General features: G+C 38.7%; 1 protein-coding gene across 4 annotated transcripts in view; it reads right to left on the reverse strand.

Annotated features, from left to right (window-relative positions):
- The window catches only part of TTBK2 (tau tubulin kinase 2), a 138,588-nt gene extending 111,738 nt beyond the window's left edge, over positions 1-26,850 (reverse strand). For all 4 annotated transcript variants that reach the window (XM_060005095.1, XM_060005094.1, XM_060005093.1 and 1 more), the window contains exon 1: positions 26,503-26,850. The gene's annotated coding sequence lies outside the window, so the exon portion shown is untranslated. The remainder of the gene's footprint in view (positions 1-26,502) is intronic.
- Positions 26,851-27,547: the final 697 nt, after the last annotated feature.

Genomic DNA, 27,547 nt, shown 5'->3' on the forward strand with positions numbered 1-27,547 from the left:
AAGTCTCAGTAAAGATATAGAAGACATAAACAACAATTTTAGAAGGGAAAAATACAATAACAGAAAATTTTAAATGTTACTAGAGTCAACAGAAGAATGGAAGTGTCAGAAGAGTCAGTAAACTTGAAGATAAATATACAGAAATTAAAAAAACAGAAAATAATTTTATAAATGAACACAGACCCCAGGGACCAGCAGGACAATATCAAAAATTCTAACATTCAACTCATCACAGTCATGTCAAGAGAGGAAAAAGTGTAGGGCAGGAAAAATATTTTTAAAATAATGGCTAAAACATCTCAAGTTTTGCAAAAGACATAAAACAATTGATTGAAGAACCTTAATTAACAGGACATGCACAAAAAAAATCCATTCACAAACACATCATAACCAAACTGTTGAAAATTAAACACAAAGAAAAACTCTTAAAAACAGCCAGAGAAAAATGATACATTACTTACTGGGGACAATAATTCAATTGACTGTGACTTTCTCATTATAAACCATGGAGGTCAGCAAGAAACAGAAAAACATTTTTAAAGTACTGAAAGTAAAGCACTGTCAACCAGAATTCTGTACCCAGAGAAAACATCCTTGAGGGATAAGGACAATCTCAGAGAAAAGAAAATTATGTATTGTAAGCAGAGCTGCTGTATGGTAAATTACCAAAGAAATTTCTTCTGAGAAAAAGGAAATTATAACAGAGGGAAACTTGGAATAACAGGAATGAATGAAGAACAACAGAAAACTAGGTAAACATAATAGACTAACCTCCTCTTGACTTTTTCAAAATACGCTTGCAAGTTAAGAGCAAAAATTATAACACTATCTGAAAGGATTTCCAATGTATATAGATATAACTCATAAGATAACTACAAAAAAAAGCTAGAATGGTAAAGAGACCTATATGATGGTTATTAGGCTTTTGCATTCTACCTGAAGTGGTGATATAATAATTCTAGTAGACTGTGAAAAATTAAGTAGGTATATTGTAAACACTAGAGCAACCATTCAAAAAAAACTATACAGGGACTTCTCTGGTGGTCCAATGGTTAAGACTCCGCACTCCCAATGCAGGGGGCCCAGGTTCAATCCCTCGTCAGGGAACTAGATCTCACATGCCCCAACTAAAGATCCCGCTTGCCACAACGAAGAACCAGCATGACACAATGAAGATCCTACGGCTGCAACTAAGACCGAACACGGCCAAATAAATAAATAATTCTTTAAAAAACTATACAAAAAAGATATAATAAAAAGCAAAAAACAGGAAATAAAGTGGAATACCAAGACATGTTAAGATAATACAAAAGAAGCTAAGAAAGGAGAAACAGGAGAACAAAAACAGAGCGCATCAACATAAAACAAATAATAAAATGGTTGGCCTAAATCCAAATATATCTGTAATCACTTTAAATATAAATGGCCTAAACACACCACTGAAAGAGAGAGATCATGAAGATGAGTTATGCTTTCTATAAGAAACTCACTTCAAAAATAATGGGATACGTAGGTTAAAAACAAAGGTATGCTCACTTCTGCTCCAGTTCTCTTTATCCTCCTAAACAGTTCAATCCTAACACATAAGCATGCATCACCAAAATGTTGGTGACATTTTTGTAGCCTGGCAGAATAGATTAATTTACAGATATTTCACTTCAAAGCATACTGAATGTGACTTCATATTAAGGCAGCATTAGGTACAACATGGTAATACATCATTAACTTTATTTTTTAAATATTTTTAAAACATCTTTATTGGAGTGTAATTGCTTTACAATGGTGTGTTAGTTTCTGCTTTATAACAAAGTGAATCAGCTATACATATACATATATCCCCATATCTCCTCCTTCTTGTGTCTCCCTCCCACCCTCCCTATCCCACGCCTCTAGGTGGTTACAAAGCACCAAGCTTATCTCCCTGTGCTACGCGGCTGCTTCCCACTACCTATCTATTTTACATTTGGTAGTGTATATATGTCCATGCCACTCTCTCACTTCGCCCCAGCTTACCCTTCCAACTCCCTGTGTCCTCAAGTCCATTCGCTACATCTGTGTCTTTATTCCTTTCCTGCCCCTAGGTTCTTCAGAACCCTTCTTTTTTTTTTTTTTTAGGTACCATATATATGTATTAGCACGTAGTATTTGTTTTTCTTTCTGATTCACTTCACTCTGTATGACAGACACTAGGTTCATCCACCTCACTACAAATAACTCAATTTTGTTTCTTTATATACATCATTAACTTTAAACTCTTATTAAAAAGTAATTTACCAGTTTCCAGAATTTCCAGTACAGGACCTCCTGAACAGAGAGCCGTTGTTCAAATATAATTCAGTGTGAGTGACAAAGTAGAATTTAGAAGTAAGGATGTCTATTTCATATTCAACTGTTTATTAAATCTTTAAATTCTTGCCTGTCAGTCTACATTGCTTTTTATTATTATACTTCAGTTTCTTTGAGAACTTCTGAGTTTCATGTGTTTTGCTTTTATTATATAAATATCATTATAAATAAACTTATTCATGAATTTAAAAAGCAAAGGAATAGGAAAAGATATACCACATAAAGCTGGAGTACCTATACAAATCTTCCTCGATTTCTGATGGATGGGGTTACACCTCATCATTAAGTTGAAAATATCTAAGCTGAAAATGCATTTAAAACACCTGATGTACCACTGGAACCAAGATGGCGGAGTAGAAGAACATGCTCTCACTCCCTCTTGTGAGAACATCAGAATCACAACTAGCTGCTGGACAATCATCGACAGGAAGACACTGGAACTAACCAAAAAGATACCCCACATCCAAAGACAAAGGAGAAGCCACAATGAGACGGTAGGAGGGGCACAATCACACCGAAATCAAATCCCATAACTGCTGGGTGAGTGACTCACAGACTGGAAAACACTTATACCACAGAAGTCCACCCACTGGAGTGAAGGTTCTGAGCCCCACGTCAGGCTTCCCAACCTGGGGGTCTGGCAATGGGAGAAGGAATTCCTAGAGAATCAGACTTTGAAGGATAGTGGGATTTGATTGCAGGACTTCGACAGGACTAGGGGAAACAGACTTCAGTCTTGGAGGGCACCCACAAAGTAGTGTGTGCACTGGGACCCAGGGGAAGGAGCAGTGACCCCATAGGAGACCGAACCAGACCTACCTGCTAGTGTTGGGGGGTCTCCTGCAGAGGCGGGGGGTGGCTGTGGCTCACCATGGGGACAAGAACACTGGCAGCAAAGTTCTAGTAAGTACTCCTTGGCGTGAGCCCTACCAGAGTCTGCCATTAGCCCCACCAAAGAGCCCAGGTAGGCTCCAGTGTTGGGTTGCCTCAGGGCAAACAACCAAGAGGGAGGGAACCCAGCCCCACCCAACAACAGTCAAGCAGATTAAAGTTTTACTAAGCTCTGCCCACCAGAGCAACACCCAGCTCTACCAACCGCCAGTCCCTCCCATCAGGAAACCTGCACAAGCCTCTTAGATAGCCTCATCCACCAGAGGGCAGACAGAAGAAGCAAGAAGAATACAATCCTGCAGCCTGTGGAACAAAAACCACATTCACAGAAAGATACACAAGATGAAAAGGCAGAGGGCTATGTACCAGATGAAGGAACAAGATAAAACCCCAGAAAAACAACTAAATGAAGTGGAGATAGGCAACCTTCCAGAAAAAGAATTCAGAATAATGATAGTGAAGAGGATCCAGGACCTTGGAAAAAGAATGGAGGCAAAGATCAAGAAGATGCAAGAAATGTTTAACAAAGACCTGGAAGAATTAAAGAACAAACAAACAGAGATGAACAAATACAATAACTGAAATGAAAACTACACTAGAAGAAATCAATAGCAGAATAACTGAGGCAGAAGAACGGATAAGAGACCTGGAACACAGAGTGGTGGAATTCACTGCTGCAGAACAGAATAAAGAAAAAAGAATGAAAAGAAATGAAGACAGCCTAAGAGACCTCTGGGACAACATTAAATGCAACAACATTCGAATTAGAGGGGTCCCAGAAGGAGAAGAGAGAGAGAAAGGACCAGAGAAAATATTTGAAGAGATTATAGTCGAAAATGTCCCTACCATGGGAAAGGAAATAGCCACCCAAGTCCAGGAAGAGCAGCGAGTCCCATACAGGATAAACCCAAGGAGAAACACGCCAAGACACATAGTAATCAAATTGGCAAAAATTAAAGACAAAGAAAAATTATTGAAAGCAGCAAGGGAAAAAACAACAAATAACATACAAGGGAACTCCCATAAGGTTAACAGCTGATTTCTCAGCAGAAACTCTACAAGCCAGAAGGGAATGGCATGATATACTTAAAGTGATGAAAGGGAAGAAGCTACAACCAAGATTACTCTACCTGACTCAAAAAAGATGTTAAAAAAAAAAAGAAAAAGAAAAAGATTACTTTACCCGGCAAGGATCTCATTCAGATTCAATGGAGAAATCAAAAGCTTTACAGACAAGCAAAAGCTAAGAGAATTAAGAACCACCAAACCAGCTCTACAACAAATGCTAAAGGAACTTCTCTAAGTGAGAAACACAAGAGAAGAAAACGACCTACAAAAACAAACCCAAAACAATTACGAAAATGTTCACAGGAACATACATATCAATAATTACCTTACATGTGAATGGATTAAATGCTCCAACCAATAGACACAGGCTTGCTGAATGGATACAAAAACAAGACCCATATATATGCTGTCTACAAGAGACCCACTTCAGACCTAGGGACACATACAGACTGAAAGTGAGGGGATGGAAAAAGATATTCCATGCAAGTGGAAATCAAAAGAAAGCTGGAGGAGCAATACTCGTATCAGATAAAATAGACTTTAAAATAAAGAATGTTACAAGAGACAACGAAGGACACTACATAATGATCAAGGGATCTATCTATATATATATAAATATATATGCACCCAACATAGGAGCACCTGAATACATAAGGCAACTGCTAACAGCTCTAAAAGAGGAAATCGACAGTAACACAATAATAGCGGGGGACTCTTAACACCTCACTTACACAAAGGACAGACCATCCAAAATGAAAATAAATAAGGAAACAGAAGCTTTAAATGACACAACAGACCGGATAGATTTAATTGATATTTATAGGACATTCCATCCAAAAACAGCAGATTACACTTTCTTCTCAAGTGCGCACGGAACATTCTCCAGGATAGATCACATCTTGGGGCACAAATCAAGCCTCAGTAAATTTAAGAAAATTGAAATCATATCAAGCATCTTTTCTGACCACAACGCTATGAGATTAGAAATGAATTACAGAGGAAACAAACGTAAAAAACACAAACACATGGAGGCTAAACACTACGTTACTAAATAACCAAGAGATCATTGAATAAATCAAAGAGGAAATCAAAAAATACCTAGAGACAAATGACAACAGACACCGCAGAAACACAAAGCATCCTAAGAGACTACTACAAGCAACTCTATGCCAATAAAATGGACAACCTGGAAGAAATGGACAAATTCTTAGAAAGGTATAACCTTCCAAGACTGAACCAGGAAGAAATAGAAAATATGAACAGACCAATCACAAGTAATTAAATTGAAACTGTGATTAAAAATCTTCCAACAAACAAAAGTCCAGGGCCCTGGTGGCGCAGTGGTTGAGAGTCCGCCTACCGATGCAGGGGACACGGGTTCGTGCCCCGGTCCGGGAAGATCCCACGTGCCACGGAGCGGCTGGGCCCGTGAGCCATGGCCGCTGAGCCTGCGCGTCCGGAGCCTGTGCTCCGCAACAGCAGAGGCCACAGAAGTGAGAGGTCCGCGTACCGCAAAAAAAAAAAAATCAATTCATAAAATTCATCAGATTAACAGTCTAAAAAAGAAAACTACATGACCTATCATTTGATGCAGGAGAAGCACTTGACAAAATTCAACAGTCATTCATGATATAAACTCTCAGCAAACTAAGAGTAGAAGGGCATTTTCTCAACCTGATAAAGGGCATATAAAAATCAAAAAAAGCTGCTCAAACTGATCAACAGATTTAACAACATTCCAAATGAAATTCAAGCAAAAGGCGTTAAATAGACAAGCTGATTCTAAAATTTATGTGAAAAGGCAAAGGAACCAAAATACCTAAAACAGTTTTGAAAAATAGTAACAAAGTTGGAGGAATCACACTACCTGATTTTAAGACTTACTACTATATAGTGACAGTAATCAAGCCCTTGTGCTATTGGCAAAGGCTTATTAGTCATACTACAGGTAAATGAAATAGAGTCCATAAATAGATCCACACAAATATGGCCAATTAAATTTTTAGCTTTTTAAAAATGTAAATATAATCCACATACCATCATTTTAAAGTATACAATTCAGTGGTTTGTAGTATATTCACAAGGCTGTGTATTCACCACCACTATCCAATTCCAGAACTTTTTCACCATCCAAAAAAGAAACCCCATACTTATTAGCTGTCACTCTCTATTCCCTCCTTTCCCTGGTCCCTGGCAACCACTAGTCTATTTTCTGTCTCTATAGCTTTGCCTATTCTAGGCCAAGTGATATTTGACAAAGACGCAAAGGCCATTCAACACAGAAGAGACAATTTCCAACAAAGTGCTGGAACAACCGTACATCTGTATGTAAAAAAATGAACCTCAATCTAAACCTCAAACCTTATATACAAAACTTAACTCACAATGCATCACAGATCTAAATGTAGAATACAAAACATTTAGAAATAAACTGGTAAGCAAATCTTTCTGCAAAGGATTTTGGACATGATACTTAAAGCACATTTTATAAAAGAAAAAAAAAACTGATAAACTGAACTTTACCAAAATTGAAAACTTTTACTCTGTGAAAGACACTGTTAAGAAAATGAAAAGACAAGCTACATACTGGAAGAAAATGTTTGCAAATCATAATATCCAACCAAGGGCTTGTATCAAAATATATAGAGAACACTTAAATTTCAACTGTAAGAAAACAAATGACCCAATTTGAAACTGGGCAAAAGACAGACACTTCACGAAAGAGGTTATACTGATTGCAAATAAATACATGAAAAGATGTTTGACATCACTTGCCGGTCTCCAAAAGTTACATAGTGTATGATTATATTTATATGACATTCTCAAAAGGATAAAACTAGAGTAACAGAGAATAGATGAGTTGTTGCGAAGAGTTAGAGGTGGGATGAAGGTATGATTATAAAGGGATAGTATGAAGGAGTTTTGGGGGACTGTAGAGCTATTATGAATACTTATGAATACTATTATGAACTATTACGATTATTATTATGATTATAGTGAAGGTTACATGAATCTACACACATGCTAGAACTCATAGAACTGTAGAACCCAAAAAAGTCATTTACCATGTTAATTTTTTTAATAAATAAAATTAATTTATAAAAAGAAAATCCACAATTATCTGAGAAGGTGGTAAAATATTCCTCCCTTTTCCAATAGTGTATCTGAATAAGGCCATATTCTCTTCATATGCTTCAACCAAAGCAATATATTGCAACAAACTGAACACAGAAGTATGAGAATCCGGCTGTCTTCTATGGGGTCAGACGTTAAAGAGACTTGAAAAAATGTAAAACAATGCCACTCATTTCACCACCTGTTTTTCTGTTTTGGAAAATAGTATTATTTATTTATTTATGGCTGCATCGGGTCTTCGTTGCTGCGCGCAGGCCTTCTCTAGTTGTGGTGAGCAGGGGCTACTCTTCGTTGTAGTGCGCGGGCTTCTCATTGCGGTGGCTTCTCTTGTTGTGGAACACGGGCTCTAGGTGCACAGGCTTCAGTAGTTGTGGCACATGGGCTCAGTAGTTGTGGCTCATGGGCTCTAGAGCACAGGCTCAGTAGTTGTAAAGCGCATGGGCTTAGCTGCATGTGGGATCTTCCCGGACCAGGGCTCGAACCCATGCCCCCTGCACTGGCAGGTGGATTCTTAACCACTGTGCCACTAGGGAAACCCAGCTTTATTATTTTAAAATAAATAAACTTAAAATATGTTTTAATTTTAATACAGGAAATATCATTAGCTATAAATCCATGATAAAACAAATAAACAACTCTTTAGGGTCCTCAATAAATTTTAAGATTGATAAGAGGTCCTGAGACCAGAGAGTTTGAGAATGGCTAAATTATGTTATACAAATCTATATTTGAATCAATCTATTAATAATCTTGATTTATTATATACAAAGTTATTTGGGTAAATTTTAAAATATTCTACAATCTGAACTTTTACCAATCATTCTTTCAATAAACAAACATTTGATGAGTACCCTGCCAAAAACTGTGGGAATACTAAGATAAATAAATCATGGTCCCTAGCCTTTAGGACAATAGGTACTCCAGGAGAGATTTCTCATAGGTAATGCTATTGGTAGAATATTCACTTGAACCTAAATGCAATAAGAGAAGAGTTGTGCAACTGGTTTGGAATTGAATTAGGTTAGAAAACTAATCAAAGAAAAACACAATACAATTATTACTTCCAGGAAAAAAAACCAGTGTAGAAAAGTTACTCATACTATATACCTACATCTATACCTATACAGATATAAATTTCATGACTTAGATGTCAAAAGCATTTACAGAGTCATAATAACTTAAATTCTGAATACTGCCCTAACCAAAATTAAACTATAATATTAATGGAAAATCGGAGGACCTAGCTGAGATAGGCTGTGAAAAGCTAAATCCTCACCTTCCATAGTGGAAAGCCAATAAATAATGACTAAAATTTAAAAATTAATCAGCAGCAATACAAGCATGTTCATTTGAGATATGGAGGTAAATACCAAAAGAATCAGCAAAAAGGGCAGAGTGGGGAGGCCAGGAGACTCTTCTTTTCTATAAAGAAGTGTACAGAATCATTCAACTTTTTAAATTATGTGCATATTTAACTGATTAAAAATGAAAATTAAATTTAAAATGCAACTTGTAGAAGAACATTTAAACATGAAAAAAATTCTTTATATTTTAAGTGACTTATAAAACAATATATATGATCTCATTTCTATTTTTTTAAAAAGTATACATATAGGGGCTTCCCTGGTGGTGCAGCAGTTAAGAATCCACCTGCCAATGTAGGGGACACGGGTTCGAGCCCTGGTCTGGGAAGATCCCACACGCCGCGGAGCAACTAAGCCCGTGCGCCACAACTACTGAGCCAGAGCTCTAGAGCTGGCAAACCACAACTACTGAACCCACATGCCACAACTACTGAAGCCTGAGCGCCTAGAGCCCGTGCTCCGCAACAAGAGAAGCCACGACAATAAGAAGCCCACGCACCGCAACAAGGAGTAACCCCCGCTCACCGCAACTAGAGAAAGCAGGTGCACAGCAACGAAGACCCAACACAGCCAAAAATAAATTAATTTTTTTAAAAAAAAGCCTGAACTCATATTTACCAACTATGAACTATGGTTATTCCTATATAGTATGATTATTTTCTTGGGATAGACTCCTCTTCTGTAAATTTACTATAGTAAACATGTATTTTTACAATAAGTAGAAAAACACTATTTTTAAAAGTTATAATTTTTAAGCCTCACATATATGGTCAAAAAATTTTTAGAGAAGGGTGCCAAAACCATTCAACGGGGAAAGATCAATCTTTTCAACAAATGGCACTGGATAAACTGGATATCCACATGCTAAAGAATAAAGCTCGACCCTTACTTTATACCGTATATAAAAATTTACTGAAACTGGATCAAAGAACTAAATGTAAGATCCAAAACTATAAAACTCTTAGAACAATACATAGGGGAAAAGCTTCATGACATTGGATTTGGCAATGATTTCTTGGATATGACACCAAAAGAAAAGAAAAAAACAGATAAAGTGACTTCATCAAAATTAAAAACAAATAATTTTGATGAAGTGTCCATCAAAAGAGTAAAAAGGCAACCTATGGAATGGGAGAACATATCTGCAAATAATATATCTGATAAGGGGTTAACATTTAGAATATATAAAGAAATCCTACAACTCAACAACAAAATAACAAACAACCCAATTTTAAAAATGGGCAAAAAACCTGAATAGACATTTCTCCAAAGAAAATATACGAAGGATCATAAGAATGGAAAGATGCTCAACATCATTAATTAACTAGGAAAATACAAATCAAACCACTTTACAACCCATTTAGAATAACTATCAAAAAACATGAAAATAAGTGTTGGCAAAATTGTGGAGAAAGTGGAACCCATGTGCATTGCTGATGGAAATGAGGAATGAGGAAATGTGAAATGGTGCAGCCACTGTAGAAAACAGTACTGGAGGTTCCTCAAAAAAATTAAACATAGAATTATGATATAATTATGCAATTCCACCTTTGAGTATATACTCCAAAAAATTCAAAGGAGGGACTCAAAAAGATATTTTGTACACCAGTGTTCATGGCTGAATTATTCATTAGAGCCAAGAGGCAGAAGCACTCAAGTGTCCATCCCAAATGACAGATGAATGGATAAACAAAAATGTAGCACATATATACAAAGGAATATTATTCAATTTTAAAAAGGAAGGAAATTCTTACACATGGTACAACATGAATGAACCTTGAAGACCTTATGTTAAGTGAAAAAAGCCAATCTCAAAAGGTCAAATATATGATTCCATTTATAATAGGTAGCTAGATTAGTCAAATTCATAGAGACAGAAGGTAGTTTCTGTCTAGTGGTTGCCAGGGGCTGCAAGGAGGAGGTAATAGGGATTTAGTGTGGGTACAAAGTTTCATTTTTGGGAAGATGAAAAAGTTCTGGAGATGAATTGTGGTGATGGTTGCAGAACAATGTTAATATACTTAATGCCACTGAGTTGTACACTTAAAAATAGTTAAAATGGAAAATCTAATGTATATTTTACCATGAAAAAAGTTTCTAACACTACTAGGTATCCCTCAGAAATATAATTACCAAATAATTTTCACCATATCTCACTTTAAATTACCAGTAGAAAGATCATGAAACAAAGTAGTATCCTGGATAGAGTCCTTCAAGATACTAATATAAAGCTAAAAATACACCTGTTCCAATTAGAAATTGAACCCTAAGGGAAAAGCCCAGAATCCTGTAAGCTACTGAGGTGTACTAGATTGCTTCTAAAATGGCTCCCAATAATCCCTATCTCATGTTATTGATCCCTTCCCCTTTAGTGTGGGTGGATCCAGTCACTTGACTCTAATGAACAGAATACAGCAAAAGTGACAGGATATCACTTCCCAGATATAAAAGATTGTGACATCTACCTTGCTCATTGTCTCTCTCTGGCTCTTCCTACTTGCTTGCTCTGATGAGGAAAGCTGCCATGTTGCCCCAAGGAAAGACCCATGTGCTAGGACAACCTCTGCTAGCATATGATTCCACTTACAAAAGGTACCAACAGCCCTCAGTCCAACCACCCACAAGGAATGGAATCATGCCAACAACCACTGGAGTAAGCTTGGAAACAGATCCTTCCTCAGTTGTGCCTCTTGATGACTACAGCCTACCTTAATTGCAGTCTCTGACTCATCTTGAAACAGAGTACCCAGATGGCTGAGTCACACACAAAATCCTGACCCACAGATTCCGTGAAATAATGCTGTTGTTTTAAAACAGTAAGTTAGGGGTAATTTGTTATGCAGCCATAGATAACTAACACACCAGGCTTCACTGGTGTAAGACAATAGTTTCTCAAAGTTGTACACGAACCACAGGTTCTTTTTGATTCCACATCAAAAATTATATCTGAAAAAATTAATGTAATCTGGCTGCAGTATCAATGCTGTCAAATAACTGTTTGGGATTCATTTTTTCAGTAAGCTAATAGCTTTAAAATGATCTTGGTGCAAGAAAATGAGATACTGCAAGAAAGAACTTAAATAATTCCTCTTTGGCAATATCTTCAATGACCTAAAATAGAAAGTAAACAGCATGATAATGAATTCAGACAGTGATGCTAAATCTGGAGGTGTTGCCAAAACAGACCCAAAGATGATCAAAATACAGACAGAACATACTAAATGGAGATTCAACTTGTAAAATACCATGTGGTGAAAAATCATTTGAAACATTTGCTTGGTAGAAAAAGATTGAGAAGAAAAATAGCCAACAAATTAAAAAGTAAATACTGATAATCCCCTAGATTACAAACTAGGGGATGATGAAGACCATATCATAGTCACTATATTCTCTGCCATAATCAAAAATTATGAACTTTGCAGTTAATCAATAGATATTTGGTGAAGTAATTTAATTAACCAGATGAAAATGAGATATCAAACTGTATGTAATTTATAAGTCATACAGGTTCACATATACGCGTATAACAGAAAGATGAGAGGAAAAATGAGAACTAAAAGGAGAATGAAAATAAAAATGATAAGACACAAAGGCAAATGGATAAAAACTGTACTAATATAAGAATTCCAAAAACATAAACCAGACCAAACCATACTTAATGAAGATAACTCCCTACAAGAGTATTGTCTGAGAAATTAATAACACTGCAGTGTGTTTATTGTCTTTTAGCTCCAGGGACCTCACAGAATAGAGATTAAGACCAGACTATCTGGGGAATTCCCTGGCGGCCCAGTGGTTAGGACTCCGTGCTCTCACTGCCAAGGGGCTGGGTTCAATTCCTGGTCAGAGAACAAAGATCCCACAGCTGTGCGGGGAGGGGGAGACCACACTACCTAGATTCAAATCCTGGCTGTAAAACCTAGGACCCACTACTTAACTTCTCTATGCCTCAATTTCCTCAACTATAGAAAAGAGATAACAACTGTGGCTATTTAAGGATTAAAAGTGATAATACATGATATATGTAAAGTGCTTACTCATCACAGTGCCTGCTACACTGACTGTGCCCAATAAATGGTAATCATTACTTACTACGTCATTTTGCATGCTTCTTAGCCAACAGAAGAAGAAACAGTCACATTCACAAACATAATGTTATCCAAAACAGTCCCTGAAGTGCTTGAATGTTGATGAAAGAAAATAATCATGTTTGCACGGAAGACTAGAATTTAAACCTAGTATGCAAGTATTACTTAACAAATTCATATAGAAATGTTTTTGTCAGCAAGAGAAATTATTACTCTACAACTATGATTACAAATTAAATTATAGCATTTGCATTGTTATAATTTTGCTCTTAAAGTTAACAGAAAAATTAGTTGACCAAAAAGGGAATAAAAATAAACCTACTATTTCTAGGTTGGAAAAAGTATAAATTAGTTCCCAAATGTGCTTTCACTTGAAGCAAATTTTGAGTACCCACCTACGTAAAAAAAGGAAGCACTGTCATAGTGAATATAAAAAAAGAAATTATTTAAATATAAAAAGTAAAGACTCTCACACACTGCTAGTAGGAATGTACTTTGGAAAATAGTTCTGTATTATAAAGTAAAGCTGAAAATATGCACATACTGTGACCCAGCAACCCTTTTCCTAGGTATATCCTAAAGACACTCTTCTCTCACGTGCACCAGGAAATATGTACAAGAATTTTCAGTCACACTGTCCATAAATGCCAAAAACTGAAACAACCCAAATGTCCAGCAAGAGAAGAATGGATAAATTATAATATACTCATACAATGAAAAAATGTACTAGCTTCCTACTGCTGACGTAACAAATTACCACAAATTTAGCAGCAAAACAACATAAATTTATAGTCTTACAGTTCTGGAGATCAGAAGTCCAGGCTTCCACTGGGGCTAAAATCAAGGTATCAGCAAGGCTATGCTCCTTCTGGAGGCTCTAGAGGAGAATCCTCTTCCTTGCGTTTTCCAACTTCTAGAAGTTGCCTTCATTCTTTGGCTCATGGCGGCATCCTCCACCTTCAAAGCTGGAGTAGTGTAGTTAGCATCTTCAAATCTCTCTGACCTCCGCTTCCATCATCACATCTCCTTACTTCTCTCTGACAAAATATACATGCCTCCCTCTTACAGGACCCTTGTGAGTACACTAAACCCACCTGGAAAATCAAGGATAATCTTCCCAACTCAGAGCTTTAAGTTAATCACACCTGCAAAGTCCATTCTGCCTATAAGGTAACATATTCAGAAGTTTCAGGGATTAGAAAGTGAGTATCTTTGGGGGGACCATTATTCTACCTGCCACAAAAAATATGCTAAGAAAATGAAACTACTGCTACTCTGAACTACATGACTAAATCTCAGGATAGACATTGAAAAAAATCAAGCAAGACAAAAGTATACTTACAACATAAGTCCTTCTATGTAAGGTTCAAAATTAAGCAAAACTAAACTATGTTAAATAGGGATGCAAGTATAGGTAGTAAGTCTATAAAGAAAAAACAAGGACATGATTTTTCATAAAAAGCACAAGAATGAATTCCTTTGGGGGTAAGAAAAGGAGATAAGGAAAGGGCTTCTGAGATGCTGGCAATGTTCTATTTCTTGACCACTTGGCCTTATAATTATTCTTTAAACTGTACAGGGGGCTTCCCTGGTGGCACAGTGGGTAAGAAACCACCTACCAATGCAGGCGACACGGATTCGATCCTTGGTCTGGGACAATCCCACACGTCACAGAGCAACTAAGCCCGTGCGCCACAACTACTGAGCCTGCGCTCTACAGCCTGTGTACTACAACTACTGAGCCTGCACTCTAGAGCCTGCGAGCCACGTCTACTGAGCCCATGTGCTGCAACAACTGAGCCTGCACTCTAGAACCCGCGAGTCATGTCTACTGAGTCCGTGCACTGCAACTACTGAGCCTGCGCTCTGCAACTACTGAAGCCTGAGCACCTAGAGCACGTGCTCCCCAACAAGAGAAGCCACCACAATCAGAAGCCTGTGCACCTCAATGAAGAGTAGCTTCAGCTTGCCACAACTAGAGAAAGCCCGCATGCAACAATGAAGACCCAACACAGCCAAAAATAAAGTAAATAAAATACCTAAATTTAAACTGTACCTATAATTAATGTCTCTTATAAAAAGAACAGTAACAAATAATGGCCATATAAACCAGAGCAGGGAAATCCAGACACAAACTAGATAGGCAACAACCATCTAGCAGTATGACAGATAGCAGAAGACTGTCCCATCTATACAATGGTAAAAAGCCAGGTAATCTGTGAGTTGAGCATGAAGCAGAAATCTAGGTTCAGAGTAAAGAAAGAGGCTTAGAAGCACATGCACAATTACATGTCTTCTAAGACATATTTTCTAGGACAATTTACAATGTCTTCCTAAAAGACTATAAATTTCTTGAGGTCAAGAGCAGAATTCTACTCATCTTTGTATTCTCAGTACCTAGCGTAATACCTACCACAGAACAATCGTTCAATAAATGTTTAATGAATGGAAGAATGAATGAAACATCTTTAACCTCCTAGACAGCTGAATGAAAAGAAGTAGTCCTCAAGTAAATAATTGAGAGCTGACTTTTAAATTTAACATATAGTCATTCAATAAATTGTTACAAATACATAGAAGAGTAGGAAGAAGTATAAAGCATAGTTTTGCCCTCAGTGAGTGTATAATCAAGGGAAGAAGTTAAACAATTATTTCCAAATTATTCTTTGAAGTAGAACACATCATACAAAAACAGAAATTAATAGTAATTCTCTGGATTTAAAAGGCAAAATAAACTAATAAGAACCTGCTGTATAAAAAAATAGATAAAATTCAAAAAAAATGAAATGAAATAAAAGGTAGGGCTTCCCTGGTGGCACAGTGGTTGAGAGTCCGCCTGCCGATGCAGGGGACACGGGTTTGTGCTCCGGTCCAGGAGGATCCCACATGCCGCGGAGCGGCTGGGCCCATGAGCCATGACCGCTGAGCCTGCGCGTCCAGAGCCTGCGCTCCGCAACGGGAGAGGCCACAGCAGTGAGAGGCCCACGTACCACAAAAAAAAAAAAAAAAAAAAAAGGTAAAATATATAAGTTAACCAACATCAAATTGCAAGGGCTAGTGCATATGACAAATCAGAACTGGGAGAGACTAACATGGGCTAGGATGATCATACGATGTTTCTTAGAGGAGCTGGATAACATCTATAGCGGTTTGGCGATTGCAAAATAGCCAAAAGTTCCTCCCATTCCTGTATACACATCCCTTTACAATGTGACCTTGCTGCATCTGCCACTGAAAGGTAGATTTTCTTTCTCCATTCTGGAAACTGAGGTTGGCCCCATGACTTGCTTTAACCAATGGGACATCAGCAAACATGACTCAGAAGGTTGAAAAGCACTTATGCACTGGACTTGCCCTCTTTTGCTGGTTTTGGAACCCAGATAGTGAGGAAACCCAAGCTAGGTGACTGCTTCACATAAATGAGCCCAAACAAGACCAAAAGAACCATTCAGCTGAGCCTAGCCAAACTGCCAACCCACATAATAGTTAATAAATTATTGTTTTAGCTCCTGAACTTTCGGGTGGTTTGTTTAATGACAAGAACTAACTGAAGATGTAAGCAAAGGCACAGAAAAGGAAAGGAGCAAAACATACAAGTACATGAGAAAATGAATGCATACATTAGTCTAAATGGAAGAGAGTTCTGATTGTGGAGAAAGAATACATAAACCTGAAAGGTAAACTGAGTTCAGATTGTAAAAATCAGGCTAGGGGGCTTCCCTGGTGGTGCAGTGGTTAAGAATCCGCCTGCCAATGCAGGGGACATGGGTTCGAGCCCTCATCAAGGAAGATCCTACATGCTGCGGAGCAACTAAGCCCATGCGCCACAACTACTAATCCTGCACTCTAGAGCCCGCAAGCCACAACTACTTAGCCCATGTGCCACAACTACTGAAGCCCATGCGCCTAGAGCCCGTGCTCCACAACAAGAGAAGCCACCTCAAATGAGAAGCCCGCGCACTGCAACGAAGAGTAGCCCAGAGTAGCCCCCACTCGTCACAGCTAGAGAAAGCCCAGGCAGAGCAACGAAGACCCAATGCAGCCAAAAATAAATAAATAAATAAGTTTAAAAATCAGGCTAGGAAGAGGATGGACTTCATTCAGTTTCAATAGACAGGAAGAGCCACTGAAGGATTTCAGAGCAGGGGAGGATATAATGCAAGAGGAAAGGAAGTCCAGTTACAACTACTATTATCTAGAAAGGCTGAAGCAAAAAAATTCTCCTACATTTGGGGGAAGCTAGATAATTCACTAAACAGATAACAACAGGGTTCTATAAGTGTCATATATAGCTTATGTAAGATTCTGCTCTTTAACAGAAAAATAGGAAAATTATTTTTACCTACAATTTTAACTTCAGTGGGAACAGTGCTAGAATTAATCATCAGAAGAGGTTATGACGTGTCTAAAGAGTAAGGAAAATATTTTTGAAGCTATTATTTGGGCATAAATACCCAGATTTCTAATGACAGCATAACTTTGAAATATGACTCCTCTTTGTTTGACATTTCAATATACCCACCAGACCACTTCGGCTTCTGACCACCGAAGTAACAGGGACCAGATTTAGCCTCCCAACTTAAATGGGAAAAATAGACAAAATATATGAAACAATGGACTTTAGACACTAGAACTAGACAATAGGCAGCACAGAACATGGATCCACGAGAGAAGGGAAATAAATGAGGTAAGCCTTAAGACTGCCCCCAGCTCACTGACTGGAGAGTTTCCAGGCTGCAGCACAGGAATGAGGAACCCAAACAGAGCCCATCAGTCTCGCTGAGTTGAAGAGACAGAATTCAGAGTTTTGAGGAGGCCAAGGCAGGGCAGAACACTGAAGAGCTGTGCAGACAGAACTCTGGATATCTAGAGAGGGTTCCTCTTGAAACTTTGGCGAGTACTTATGAGTGCATGTGTGTACAGAAGCAATCAAGGCCAGGGTAAAGAACCCCTGGAAAGAGGCAGGCAGGAACAATCCTTAATGTTCACACAGGGCTGTGAATAGTTTGTATAATCACCAAACAGAATGAAAAAAAAAAAAAAACTTTAAAAACATCCAGGGCCATGAATGCATCTAACTATTTTCAAATAGCTTAATTGTATCCCAGAACAAATCCCCATAATATTTACAGGAATTAAAAAAAAAAAAATCCAGCACATGACAGTGTAAAATTACAACGTCGAGCATCCAAACAGAAATTAGCAGGGACACAAACAAGGAGAAATATCAATCAATAAAAACAGACTTAGAAATGGTGCAGATGACAGAATGGTAGACAAGGACTTTAAAACAGCTATTATAAATATATTCAAAGAAACAGAGAAAACCATTAAGCATGAGGAAAGAAATGGGAAATATTTTTTAAATGAACTTCCAGACATAAGAAGTATATACCTGAGATTTAAAAAATACACTAGATAGGATTAACACCAGATTAACCACTGTGGAATAAAGGATTAGTGAAGTTGAAGATACAGAAAAAGGAATCATCCAGGACTTCCCTGGTGGTCCAGTGGTTAAGAATCCGCCTTCCAATGCAGGGGATGCAGGTTTGATCCCTGTCGGGGAAATAAAATCCCACATGCCACAGGGCAACTAAGCCTGAGCACTCTAGAGCCCGAGTGCCACAACTAGAGAACCCTGCGCACCACAACTACCGAGCCCACACACTCTAGAGCCTGCGCGACACAAGGAAGAGTCCACGTGCTGCAACCAAGACCCAAAGCAGCCAAATAAATAAATATTTTTTTAAAAAAGAAAGAAAAAGGAATCATCCAAAATGAAACAGACAATAGAAAAAGACAGAAACCACACAGAGAATCAGTGAGCAATGGGATAACATCAAAAAGCCTAACATGGACTTCCCTCGTGGTGCAGTGGTTAAGAATCAGCCTGTCAATGCAGGGGACACGGGTTCGAGCCCTGGTCCAGGAAGATCCCACATGCCGTGGAGCAACTAAGTCCGTGCGCCCAAACTACTGAGCCTGCACCCTAGAGCTCACAAGCCACAACTACTGAAGCCCACACACCTAGAGCCCGTGGTCCGCAACAAGAGAAGCCACCGCAATGAGAAGCCCAGGCACCGCAACAGAGAGTAGCCCCCGCTCGCTGCAACTAGAGAAAGCCCACGCACAGCAATGAAGACCCAACACAGCCAAAAATAAATAAATTTTTTTTAAAAGCCTAACATACATATAACTGGAGTCCCAGAAGGAGAGAATAGAGAGGTTGTTTATACTTTTATTTTGTTGTCAGTTATTGTAACCATACTACCTTATATAAAGTTTCTCTCCACTTTTAGTAGATATTTTAATTTCTGGATACATTTATTGGGCCCAAAGAGATTGCATGCTTAAAAAAAAAAAACCTGAAGAAAAAATGTCTGAAATTTTTCCAAATTTGATGAAAACTATCAACACACTGAACATCCCCTATTAAAACAAAAAATCAGATGTTTTCAAAGTCATCATGATCTGTTAAGTAGATAATATTTAGGATACCTGATTAATATTCCAAAAATAGATTAAAATATAGTTAGATGCAGAGTGGCTATCTCTTCATCAAACATCTCAAAAGTCAAAATAATACATTTTTCACATTACAAGAAACTAAATTATGTCTCAAGATAAAACAAGCTGAGGTGCAGACACAAGTTTACAAAGACTACAAACCAGTTAAGCTTTTCAAAATATCTAATAACAGTAATGTAAACAACAGAAGGGTCAAGAATAGGATAAACCCCATGAGATTTTTTTTTAACCCTGCAGGTTTTAGCAAGAGCCTCTCTATAAAGTGTTAGTAAAAAGAGATGAAGATGTACAAATAACCCTATTTGTTGATAGCAAAAGAGAAAGAAAATTTAGTCACCACTCACACTTCAACTGTTCCTTCTAAACTTTAACAGGAGATAAATTATACTTCCAGCAGCATGGAATCTCTCTGAGCTCATAAATATATTCAAGAAAGTAAAGTATCTATTAAAAGTGAAGAGAAATTTTACAAGTCAGTTATGGTTACAATTACCTACAACAGAATAAAAGTGTAAACAACCTAGTTCACCTCTCCCTGGCTACTGATACTAACAACACATAAACAAATTCTTCCCTTACAGAAAGTACAGTGTAACTTACATGTCAAGATTGTAAGGAAAGGGCTTCCCTGGTGGCACAGTGGTTAAGAATCCACCTGCCAATGCAGGGGACACGGGTTCGAGCCCTGGTCCGGGAAGACCCCACATGCCACGGAGCAACTAAGCCCACGTGCCATAAATACTGAGCCTGCGCTCTAGAGCCCACAAGCCAAAACTATTGAGCCCGTGTGCCACAACTACTGAAGCCTGCATGCCTAGAGCCCATGCTCCACAACAAGAGAAGCCACTGCAACGAGAAGCCCACACACCGCAATGAAGAGTAGCCCTTGCTTGCCGCAACTAGAGAAAGCCCATGTGCAGCAACAAAGACCCAACATAGCCAAAAATAAATTAGTTAATTAAAATTAAAGAAAAAAAAGATAGTAAGGAAAACATTAAACAAGACAATTCCTTGGGTAAAATCTACTGTAGCCACATCAACCAAACAAAGCATTGCCTATGATCCTCCAACTAAGACAAAGAAAAAAAAAATCAATGAAGAATCTTCTCTGTAGTGATCTTCATTGTAATTGGATTTTAAGTATATTAACTTCCCTTTTTAAAAATAGAAAAACTAGAAAAAAAAAAAAAAGGGGCTTCCCTGGTGGCGCAGTGGTTGAGAGTCCGCCTGCCGATGCAGGGGACACGGGTTCGTGCCCCGGTCCAGGAAGATCCCTCATGCCGCGGAGCGGATAGGCCCTTGAGCCATAGCCGCTGAGCCTGCATGTCCGGAGCCTGTGCTCCGCAACGTGAGAGGCCACAACAGTGAGAGAGAGGCCCGCGTACAGCAAAAAAAAAAAAAAAAAAAAAAATCAAAACCGAAGCAAAGAGAGGTTAAGTAATCTAATGACTCATGATATGTTATCATAGAGATGAGAAAAGATTCAGATCTCACCTTGAAGCACAATTAACAGTTTTATTCATCTGTCTAGTAAGCATTTATTAATTTATGAGATTTGTGGCTATTCTAACCTTATTTTATAAACCAAAAATTAGGAGCCAGCATATGATAAGGGATATTTTTTTCTGATTTACAAATGAATTTATATAATTTTAAACTTACAAAGATGTTCAAACTATATCCTAGTTACTTGTACATTTAATAACTCACCTATAAGCTGCTGGACTCTGGCTACAAAGAGACTCTAACTATTTATCTGAAAGACCTCTTTCTTGTAACCATACATACCCTCCTACTGGAAATGCCTAGTCCTAACTTCTGAGGTTCAAAGAGTATGAAATATAACATAGGAATTCTGTCAGTACTTAAGCAATTGAGGCCTGGGAGAACCCAAAGTCGAAACCCATATTGGAGGGAGAGGGTGGCCTCTTTAGAGCAAAAGTTTTCAAAGTGTTCTGGTGTTTGGAAAGGATTTGTCTAAAGCTGTTTCAGGAATTGTATGAACATTTAATTTTTATTAAATATCTTTATTTTAAAACATTTATTTTTAATTTTTTAACTACTTACAGCTATAACATATCCACTAACCTCCAAAACTGGTAGAGTATGTAGAATAAACTGTGGTTGATAAAACGAAGACTTCCCTGAACCCATCCCCCGGACTGTTAGGTCCGTCAGTTAATACGTTTATGTGGTCGTCTGCATTTTCCCTTCATGATACTTGGAACACTTGTAATTCCTTGTTCTACAATTGTCTATTCCCACTGTATTGCAAGTTCCAAAAGTGAGATAATTTCTGTCTTGTTCCCTACTGAATCTCTAACCCCTACCACGGTAACACGGTAGATACTGAAATATTTAATGAGACTACTGCAGTAGTTCTAAGGAGCGATAATGAGGATCAGAGACGCTAAATTAAGATGGTAGCAGTAGAAATGAAAAGGAGAGGTTTTGTGCATGTAGAACCAGGGAAAAGAAGCAGCCTAAAAAATTAAATTAATGGGATTTTTGAATTTGTGTGACTGATTAAATCGTGACACCTTCATTTATAATTACAGAAGTTAAAAGTGGACTGGCTTTGGCCTTGGACATGTTGAATTTTTTAAGTGCTACATAAGTCCCTAATAAATGAAGTCCTAATCTAGCTTACTATCTACCATACTATTTAGCTTCCAGCTGATTTTTTTTTTTTTTTTTTTTTTTAATTTATGGCTGTGTTGGGTCTTCGTTTCTGTGCGAGGGCTTTCTCTAGTTGCAGGAAGTGGGGGCCACTCTTCATTGCAGTGCGCGGGCCTCTCACTGTCGCGGCCTCTCTTGTTGCAGAGCACAGGCTCCAGACGCGCAGGCTCAGTAATTGTGGCTCACGGGCCTAGTCGCTCCGCGGCATGTGGGATCTTCCCAGACCAGGGCTCGAACCCGTGTCCCCTGCATTGGCAGGCAGACTCTCAACCACTGCGCCACCAGGGAAACCCCCGGCTGATTTTTTCAAATCGAATTTCATAAGAAGCAAGGCTCACATTTTTCTCTTTAGTTATTCATTTTTTCCCCCTATTTTCCTCCCCTCATCTCTGCATTACTGGTCATTGAAAAATGTTGATAAAACCTTTTCTGAGAGGGCTTCTCTGGTGGCGCAGTGGTTGAGAGTCTGCCTGCCGATGCTAGGGGACATGGGTTCGTGCCCCAGTCCGGGAGGATCCCACATGCCGCGGAGCGGCTGGGCCCGTGAGCCATGGCCGCTGGGCCTGCGCGTCCGGAGTCTGTGCTCCTCAACACGAGAGGCCACAACAGTGAGAGGCCCATGTACCGCAAAAAAAAAAAAAAAAAAAAAAAAAAGTTTCTGAGAAATTTTAGAAACCGAGGCACTTAGTAGATCAAGGAAAAAAGCAGGGGGCGGGGGTTTCCAAACTTAATCCATAAAACACAGCACACACGGAAAACTAAATGTTAGACCAATATTAGCAAAATACAGTATTGAGATGATCACATGGTTAGAACAAGCTCAGGGAAACAATGCAAAATCATTTTTTTTAAAAAGGTAATTACCTTGGAACGTCAGAAAGACCAAAAAAAAAAATCCAAGTATAAAAATAATGATAAAAGCATTTTAGTAAAAACAGACATAATGGCAAATAAGTTTTCTAATGCAAATATTAAAAAATACTGATTTTTATTTTCAATAAAGATGTAAATTCTCTAAAATATATATATAATATATAATATAGATTCTTAAACATGGTTAGGTTAAATCTTGACATTATCAAAGGGAGCTAAGAATCTATTACCTCCCATTCTTCAGAAAACACTACAACAAGCCAGGGTTTTTTTGTTTTGTTTTTTGTTTTTAAATTTTTATTGGAGTGTAGTTGATTTACAGTATTGTGTTAGTTTCAGGTGTTCAGCAAAGTGAAGCAGTTATATATATGTCCACTCCTTTTTAGATTCTTTTCCCATATAGGCCATTTACAGAGTATTGAGGTGCTTTTCAAAGAACACTTAATTTTTTTACCTTGGGAAGCGCTACTCTAATTGAAGTGAAAGTAAATTGCTTAACACAATAAAAAGCAGCTATCAACATCCCAAAATATCAAGGAAAAAATCACAGAAAAAATCCAAAATGTTGACAAAAGTTGATAAGTATTATAGACTCAAGTATTAAGAACACATAAAATAATAACCACAAGGAATCATTATGCTTAACTTAAAGTCATATAACATAAATGAAAATATACCAAGAAGTCTGCTTAAAAATCACCTGTTTAAAAGACGAAACTTTCTGGCAAAACTGACATTGATGTTAGGTAAATAATATGTCAATCTATATTTTAAACTTACAACCAAGGATTACAAGATATTGAGGACAGAAACTTGTGAGCAGTAATATGTTGGAATTATGTTCAAAATTCAGCTCTAAAAACCCAACTTTTTTCATATAGACTTAAAGGGTCTTTTATCAAATATGGATGTATGATATTTAACCTGAAAGCACTGAGTATTTACAGCACAAAAACTGTTAAAAAAAAAAAAAAAAGTATTTTTAACCCAAGGATTCTATCCACTGAAGCCTAGGGGAAAAAATCTACCACCATCATCACTATTGTTCACAATATACTGAGTAACAAAAAATATGACAACGAAGTAAAACAGTACAAATGTTTAATTTCATATTTCAAAACCTATAAATATTGGATGTCCCGCCATATTTATTACTAATCAAATAAATTGACATAGCTCCAGCTATATTTTGAGTCTTTCTTAAGAGCCCCAAAAATAGCAAAGGAATACATGGCTAGAATAATTCTGTGTAACATGCACTCAAACTGTAAAGAATGCCACATACCTATAAAAGAATTTTTCTATCGGAGATTTTTTTTTAAGTGGGAAAGGAAGCAAGCTATATTCTCCATTAGTTCTTAAAGGCTATTTTATTTTGCTAATCAATTCAGAAGTCACTAGTTTAATAATGCTCACTAAACATTTTCTCTTGTTTTATACTGTTTTTTGTTTTTTTTTTCCCAGGCAACAAACATTTATTATGAGGATTAGGAATCTGAGAGTATCTAATTTGCGTGGTTCCAGCTCAAAGTCTCTCATGAATTGCAATTAAGTTGTCATTTCTATACATTAAGTTATAAAACTTATAAAGAATTGCCTGCCCCCGCCACCAAAGTTATATTCCATGATCATAGCATATTCAGCTCTGTAATATTTGTTTACAATGAAAAACCAACAATCTATCACTAACTCACATTTTAGTGTATTTTTTTAATGTAAAATACCCTCAAAAGTTGTCTGCATTATACAAACTTCACTTCTAACACTACATTAGAGATATTTGAAGCCCTGCATAAGTGAGTTCATTTTGCTAAAGCACATAAGCCTACTCTCACGAAGATTTCCTGAGGCATTAAAATAATAAGTATTTAAAAGAAAGTCAAAAGAAGACACAAATATCTGAAGTCATACACAGTACAATAAAGAATTTGCTAAATTATGTATTAACCGTACTACAAGATAATGAGCAAGATATTCCATTCTTAGACCACTACTGAAGACCAAATTTATTTCAATTTCATATTACAAATTAAATTAATGCAGCTAGGAACTTCAATTTCTTTTATGTGTCTAAAACTAAAAGAAGAAAAAGCATTTTTTAACATTCTATCATAAAGGAAAAGTGTTAGAAAGACTTTCCTTTATTACCATGCTTCAAACATCCCCTTTAGTGCCTTGATAAAAATGTATCATACAGGAAAACATAAGCTTCTAAATTAGAGAGATTCCTTTCAGTACATTTTCAATTTCAAAAGAGCACAATACATCATCCAAGTCCACACACTTGTTATCTGAAAAATGTTTAGACTTAGGATGAATTCTTCAAGCTTAGTCATATAAGTAATATTTGCCATCATTACTGCTTTATTTAAATAAATAGAAAAGAAATACATAACATTCAGCTTTAAAATCCATCTCCCATCACCTCTTCCCCCTCAAATGAACGGTACTCTATTACATTTAGCCAAAAGAAAACAGCAAATACATCTTCATGGTCTATCCTAGCAAACCAGTATTTAGAAGCCAATGAAACTTTTACTAATGGCTCAGAACCAAACACTGTAACAAAACACAGAGTGGATCCTCCGGGTGTGTACATGTGCCCATTCATAATATTATGATCCTCATACACGCCTTAAAAAACTTAACTTCTATTTAAAACCAAAACATCTCTACATAATACACAGGTTATTATAAAATTGCCCTCTTTAATGTTCAAACATAGAACAATTTCTAAAGCGAGGGACGAAAAGAGTTAATACCGGATTGCTGCCACCTATCAACTTTAATTTAAAGCAAAGTACAACTCAATGTCATTTTTACCTCTAATGCAACCACGACTGAAACAAAATTAAGTTCACTGTGGATAAAGTATCCTGGCATCCCAATGTATTATTTACTTCTGATTTAACAGTAAATACGTGTGGAGTCTTTTGTCCCTCCCACAGCATCCCGGGTTGTCAACATCATCTTAGTCAAAGCAAATGACGAGCAAATCCCTCAGGTCTACTTCGCACCTTAAGTACCATAAAGTCATGGCCTCCACTGTCGTTACTACACAACAAACAGATTCTATAGTCCCATGCCCTCTTCTATTAGATTTGAGGAAGCGGGGTGGGAAAGAAGCGTTCAGTATATCCTGAGAATATATCCTGAGAATCATCTGTGTTCAGTCCTGGTACCTAAAGCAGCATGAATACAAGTGGTATGTGGGTCACCCACAGAGAGAGAAACAGAACGAAGCTTTATGACCCTCCAAGTTCAGCGAAGACACCAAAAGCCTCTGGGGATACGGGGCATAACCCTCCAGGGAAACGGGGGAGAAACAGTCTCCGACTTGGAGCTACTGGGTCTGGCACAAGCCCAGGGCGTGGGTAGCGACCGAGGAGTCTCCGGTACCCCTCCCCTCCGCACCAGTATCGGTCACTGGGCGAGGGGTGCTGCCGGAGGAGGGGGTCAGGACTGAGGGAGGGCGGGACGCTGGGCTCCCCCAGCGGCGTCCTGGGGGCTCGGGGGGTGTGTCCTACCTGGGCCGTGGCGGACGCAGGGATTTCGGGCGGAGGGCTCGGGTTCAGCTCAGGGCGGGGACCGGCAGAGGTCAACCCTCAGCAGGCGGGACGACCGCCGCCTGCCCATCCCCCGCCGCCCAGTGCGGCGGGACCCGAGCGCGGCTTCGAGGGCCGGCCGGCTGGGTAGTCCCCTCGGGTACCGTCCGCGTTTACTGGCGGCGGCGGCTGCTGCTGTTACTGCTGCTGCTGGCCGCCCCCAGCCGCTGCTCTTGTGCCAGCTCCTGCTCCTCCTCCTGCCGCCTCCGCCGCCGCCTGGTCCCCACCGCTCCCATCGCCGCTGCGGCGACTACTGCAGCGCCCGCTGACCCGACCCGACGTTATTCTCCCCCTTCGCAACCCGACACAGCCTAGCCCACCTACCCTGCCAGTGCGCACGCCCACCTCTCCGCCACAGGTGCTGATTGGAGAGCGCGTCCCAAGCCCGCCATGTTGGTTGGCTGGTCCCATTGCCTATCACGAAAGGGGCGGAAAGCCAGGCAAAGAGTGTCTCCGCCCCCCACCGGAGAATTGCCGCTATCTTCAGGTTTGCCTGAGAGGGCGAGTTACCGGGAAAGGAGCATCACAATGGCAGCGCGCGTGCGCGCAGGAATTCTGGTCCTCGTAGTTCCAGCCGCAGCGGCAACTACCCGCCAGTCTGGAGCAGAGAAGTAGGGCTTCTGAGACTAGTGGTTGGTACACAGTGGTTCCTCCTAGCTCAAGCAGTTACCTTGGTTATAGAGGCACGGTTGTGACGCCAGGGTTGGTCTTTTCGGAAGAAAATCGTAAATGCTTTGTCACGATACGAATTTACACACACCGAGGAGTTCGGTCGCGAAAAAGGGCCCCAAATCATGAGGCCCTGCCATGCCACCTCCTCAGAAGCAGCGCTGCCAGGATCTGGCAAATTGGCGCTGTCCCCAGAACCGCCTAACACGAAGTTAATCATCGGTGGGTACTGGGGAAAGGCCTGAAAGTGTAAGAAAGAAAGAAGACCGAGACCTCCAGAAAGGAACGTCAGCCTGGA

The sequence above is a fragment of the Delphinus delphis genome, chromosome 2 (genome assembly GCF_949987515.2).
Source record: "Delphinus delphis chromosome 2, mDelDel1.2, whole genome shotgun sequence".
In the NCBI taxonomy this organism is placed as follows: domain Eukaryota; kingdom Metazoa; phylum Chordata; class Mammalia; order Artiodactyla; family Delphinidae; genus Delphinus; species Delphinus delphis.